Genomic DNA, 6,000 nt, shown 5'->3' with positions numbered 1-6,000 from the left:
CTCTGTAGACCAGGCTGGTCTCGAACTCACAGAGATCCGCCTGCCTCTGCCTCCCGAGTGCTGGGATTAAAGGCGTGCGCCACCATGGAAATTTTTCTTGTATTGTTTCAAGTTTGCTTGTTTAGTTGCTGAGTACCTGAAAACCAAGAGCAACTCCTAGCTGGCTCCTATGTAATACTAGATGTCAAGAAGGACAACTGGACTTTTGCCTTTGTTCCTGATTGTGGTCAATTAACTACAATGAAGGCAAGTTTTTCCATTTTTTCCTCATAGTGAACACTAAGGAATTTGGTTTATATAAATTAATAGCAACTTGATTTAAATATTGGTTGTTATTGAGTCATAAGCAGTTAAATGTAATCCCATTTAACTTATAGCAAATAGTTAAGGGTTCTTTTTCGGATAGTAAATGTTGATTAACACTGATTGTAAAAACTTGAAGCAAATGTTCACATTATTCCGGAAAACTCTGTTGCCTAGAGAGAAGAGCCAGTGAGCTATCATCAGTTGTCCATGTGTTTTGACCTGAGTAATTGAAGTCAGGAGCCTCTGGAACTTCTTGTTCCATGTTTATTACTCCACTTTTTCACACATACTACATGTTTAAAGACCTCCCAAGGTTTCAGAATAACAGCATTTGTCAAAGGGCAAAGGATGGGCTAAGCAAATAAAAACAATGGCATACAAGGAGATGTTCTAATTTGTACATACTTCAGAGTCAAACCCAGCAATATTCTTTTTCATTTGTAATACTGTGTATTGTATAGAGATCTTTTACTGTATATATATATACAGTACTTCCTGACAGCATTAGCAGCAAAAACCTCACAGCTCTTTTAAAAGTACTTGACACAAAGCACTTAAATGGTGTCTATGAGTAGCCCGTGGCACCCTTCTTGGTGGTTGCATGGACCTGGAAACCCCATAGAGTTGCTATAATATACATCTTTTGTATGTTATGATATACTATGTTTCTGCATGTACCTCCCCCATGTAGTTAGACTCTCAGAAAGCAAGGTCAAAGCTGCAGCTTCAGTCCTAGCCATTTCACTTAAAAACTCATGTGCTCAGATAAAGATAGATACATCTCTGAAACTGAGTGTCTGTGTGTCCGGGTGAGACAAAAGCTTTATATTTACATACCCCATCATTAGGATATCTGATTAGGACCACCTTTATATATTTTCAGAAGTTTCTATTAAACTGGGTTTCCATATCATCCCTCAAATGCCCCTCAATTTCAGTTGTCTCTCTGAATTATTTCCACCAGCATTATTTCCCTCCAGCTCTGCATCAAACTTCCCTGTTCTACTCCCTATCCAGTCCTAGTCCACCCATAAAGTCTGTTCTATTCATGTGTTCTCCTTGGATGCCTCTATACCTAAACTCGCTGTTATATGTAATATAGCTTGGTTATCACTGACTTAGTGGATAATATCTGTAAATAAATTGAATATATAGCATATATATGCTTTGTACCTGGGATACCTCTCAGAATAACATTTTCTAGTTTCATCCATTTGCTGCAAATTTTATGATGTCATTTAAATCTATTTTGTTGAAAATAGGTTCTTCTTTCATACAATACATCCTGACGAGTTTACCTTCCCTTTACTTTTCTAGATCTCAGCCCCGGTAACACCTCTCATGTCAAATCCACTATATATCTGTTTCCTTTCAGAAAAAAAGAGTAGGCCTTCAACAGTGCAGTAAACACACACACACACACACACACACACACACACACTGACACACGTAAAACCAAAAAACAATAAGACTAGGCAAAAACCCTCACATAAAGGTTGGATAATGCTACCCAAAGAGAGGAAAAGAATTCCAAAAAAAAAACCTAAAGAATCAGAAACAAAAAATCAGAGACATATCCATTTCCATTGCTAGGGGATCTCACAAAAACACCTAGCAAACAACCACAACTTGGAGGCAGAGGACCTGATGCAAACCTATGCAGGCCCCTTGATTGCTACTTCAGTTCTGAAAGTCCACATAAGCTGTCCTTAGTTGATTCAGTAAGCCACACTCTCCTTGTGTTCTCCATCAACTCTGATGCCTACAGTCTCGCCTCCCCCTCTTCTGCTGAGTTCACAGAGCTAGAATCTTGTCTCTTTGACAAGGAAAGGTACTCTAGAAGCTAAAGAAAGAGGAATTCTGGACACAAACCCATTCACAAATCCCTAACCCTACAACCTGCCTTTCTTGCACGATGACATAGAACTTGTAAAAGTTGTCAATCAATAACTATTTAACATGGGGCCCATGCCATGAGGAGGAAGCCGTGACCTAAAATGTATTGATTTCCAGGAGCCAGAGCCCGGGTAGCCTAGAGACCTAGGGTAGAACTAAACACAATGGATAAAAAAATCAAAGAAATGATTCCTAACGATATTCTCCAAAATGCAAAGATGGATGCCTTGTCTAGTCATCAATAAAGATGACTCTTAAAGATGTCATTTTGTTTTTTAACAACAGAGTAATCCTCTATTTTATAAATGTTCCACATTTTCTTTATCCATTCTTCATGTCAGGGACATCAATTTTGTTTCCTTTTTTGTGGTTATGATGAGTAAAGTAGCAATGAGTATACCTGATCCAATGTCCCTGTGGTAGGATGAAGAGCGCTTTGGATATAGGTCCAAGAGTAGAATAACTGAGTTTTGAGGTAGATCAATTTCAAATTTTCTGAGGAACCCCAATATTGATTTCTGTAAAAATTTTCACTCCCACCAATAATGGACGAGTGTTCCTCCAGCTCCAAACCCTGCCAGTCTTGTCACTGCATTAGTGATCTTAGGCATTCTGACATTTATAAGATAGAATATCAAAGTAATTTTTATTCATTCTCACCTGATAACTAAGGAGGTTGAACATATGTTTAAGTATTTCTTGGACATTTGAGTTTCATTTATTGAGAGTTCTTTGTTCAGATCTACAGCCCATTTTTTTTTTTACGGTATTTATCTGCCCGTGTTTTCTTTTTTCTTTTTTTTTTTTGTTTGTTGCCCATTTTTAAATGTATTATTTGGCTTTTTGGTATCTAGTTTCTCGGGGTTTTATATATTTTGGATGTTTATCATGTATTATTTGTAGAATTGGCAAAATATCATTTCTCATCCCATAGGCTGTTGTTTTGTCTCATGGAGAGTGTCCTTTGCCTTATGTGATTCTTCTATTTCATAGGGTCACATTTATTAATCATTGATTTTAATTCCTGAACTATTGGTGGTTTTTATTTATTTATTTTTAATTTATTTATTTATTAAGGATTTCTGCCTCCTCCCCGCCACTGCCTCCCATTTCCCTCCCCCTCCCCCGTTTGTTCAGAAAGTCTCCTTCTGTGCCAATGAGTTCAAACCTATTCTCCACTTTCTCTTCTATAGGGCTCAGTGTATTTCAATTTATGTTCAGGTCTTTGGTCTTGGATTCAAGTTTTGTGCTGAGTGCATGAATTTGTTTACATTATTCTCTACACACATAGTCAGTTTAAACAACACCATTTTTGAAAATGCTGTTGATATATATTTACGGCTTTTTTTTTTTATCAAAAATTAGGTGTCTCTATGCTAGAGGATTAATGTCTGGGTCTTCAATTTGATTCCATTGATCAACGTATCTGCTTTTAAGCTAATACCATGCAGTGTTATTAATATTGCTCTATAGTACAACTTGAAATCCAGTGTGATAAGACCTATGGAAATTCTTTTATTGATTATGATTGTTTTAGCTACCCAGAGCTTTTTGTTCTTCCATATAAAGTATTAATGGGTATTTTATTAAATTAAATTTTGATGGGTATTTTATTAAATCTACTGATTGCTTTTGGTAGGATGGCCATTTTTACTCTGTTAGGCTTACATATTCGTGAGCATGGAAAACCATTCCAGATTCTGCTATCTTCTTCAATATCTTTCTTCAATATCTTGAAGCTCTGTATAATATAAGCCTTTTGCTTGCTTACCTAGAATTACCCCAAAATATTTTAGAGCATTCGAGGCTATTGTTAAAGGTATGGTTTCCCTGATTTATTTCTTAGGCTGTTGGTTATTTGTATATATTAGGGATACTGATATTTGTGAATCAATTTTGTCATTTGTATAAATGGGAGATAATGGTATTTGTTAGTCAATTTTGTATGCAGCTACTTTGTTGAAACTATTTATTAGCTGTAAGCGTACACTGGTGGAATTTTTATGATAATTTATGTATAGTACTGTATCATCTTTCAAAAAAAGGAGAGAGAGAGAGAGAGAGAGAGAGAGAGAGAGAGAGAGAGAGATTTTAACTTATTCCTTTGCTAGATCCATTACCTTTTTAAACTACTTCTCCACAAAAATTTTTGGGTCAATGAAGTGGGATTCCCTTTTGTATGCTATGAATAGGTTTTATTACCATTGGTTTTTAAAGAAGCTGTTTCAGTCAGTGGTTTAGTAGGTAAAGCCAGGTTGGAAATCCATATATATATATAATATAAAATAATAGGAATGGGTTAATTTAAGATATAAGAGTTAGTTAATAAGAATCATGAGCTAATGGGCCAAGCAGTGTTGTAATTACTATAGTTTCTGTGTGAGTACTCATATCTGGGCAGCCGGAAGCAAACGAGGAATCTCTTACAGCAAGTCAAGATCTCTCTCTGACATGAAGATATTAGATTCAATTAGTCTTGCTGGATAAAAATCCTCATTTATTTGTCTAACCAATGCTGTGATTGCAGATGTGTAACAGTGTACCCCACTATTTAATGTGGGTGCACAGGATTAAAATTCTTTGTTTTGCAGCAAAAGACCATATCCACTGATTCATTTCTCAAATACCATATTTTGCATTTGTTGGGTTTTAGTACTGTCTATTTTAGCAAGGGCATTTTAAAAAACCTCACTCAGTTGTATTGATGACAAAGCATGACTTACTCTAATAATAGTTCCCTCTAGTTCTTACATGGAATTGCTGTTAGAAAACAAAAGAAATGAGATATTAATAACTCCCATAATTTGTGCCTTCATGTTTTAGTGGGAATGTGTTTTCTATTCTTTGCATATTGTGTCATAACGGAAAGTAAATTCTATTGATTTTAATTATTTGAAGGTTTGCTCTGCAGGACTGCTCAAATGGTGACTGGGTGAATATTGAGAGGAATATAATTTGTACAAACCACAATTATTTTTAAGGATTAGCTCCACCTTATTAACTCAAACTATTTTACTCTAATCAATTACTTTGATAGTGCCTTCTACATATCAATGAGGACATTTTTAATTTGACACTTGTTCTACTAGCAATATCAATTAGATAAACTATTCATAAGTTGAACTATTTTTATTTTATATCAGAACCATTAAATTAATATAGCTTAAAGTAAAGTATATATTACAGTATATTATAGTCATTTCTTAATATTTTCCAGAATGATCATGAAATATGACTTCTAAGTTTACATATTACTACTGTGTGTGTGTGTGTTTGTGTGTGTGTGTGACTGCTATGGAACATGTGAATAAGCCTGAAGACAATATTTATGGAGTCTGGTTTTCTTCTAATATCCATGTTACTGGAATTCTATATGTCTAATCATTTTTAATGTAATTTATTCTGATTATTCCTTAAAAAGAGAACTTTTACTATCATCATTATTATGGACTCAGCAGTTTTCTTGTTTACTGCATTCTGTTTTTTTTATTGATTTTACCACCTGAATTTATTTCCAAGTTCAACACCATAAGCTTCAAGTCTGAATTATATTTACACATTTACCTTCAATTATCTCACTTAAATTTGAATATTGATTAATAAGTTCAGAGGAAAGCCAATCTAATGTATATTAAGGTTAATTTAATGTATACTAGATTATAGACATTCATATCTCACACTAAAATATTTATGTAGATAATGATGAATCCAACAAGTTCATGCTCCATATTTGTCATCATGGAAAAACATACCGGAGAAAGAAAAGTTTATTTTGTCCCATGTTTGCAAAACTCTTTC

The sequence above is a fragment of the Microtus ochrogaster genome, chromosome 1, assembly GCF_000317375.1.
Source record: "Microtus ochrogaster isolate Prairie Vole_2 chromosome 1, MicOch1.0, whole genome shotgun sequence".
NCBI classification, from domain to species: Eukaryota; Metazoa; Chordata; class Mammalia; order Rodentia; family Cricetidae; genus Microtus; species Microtus ochrogaster.
Note: the sequence above shows the minus strand (reverse complement) of the source record.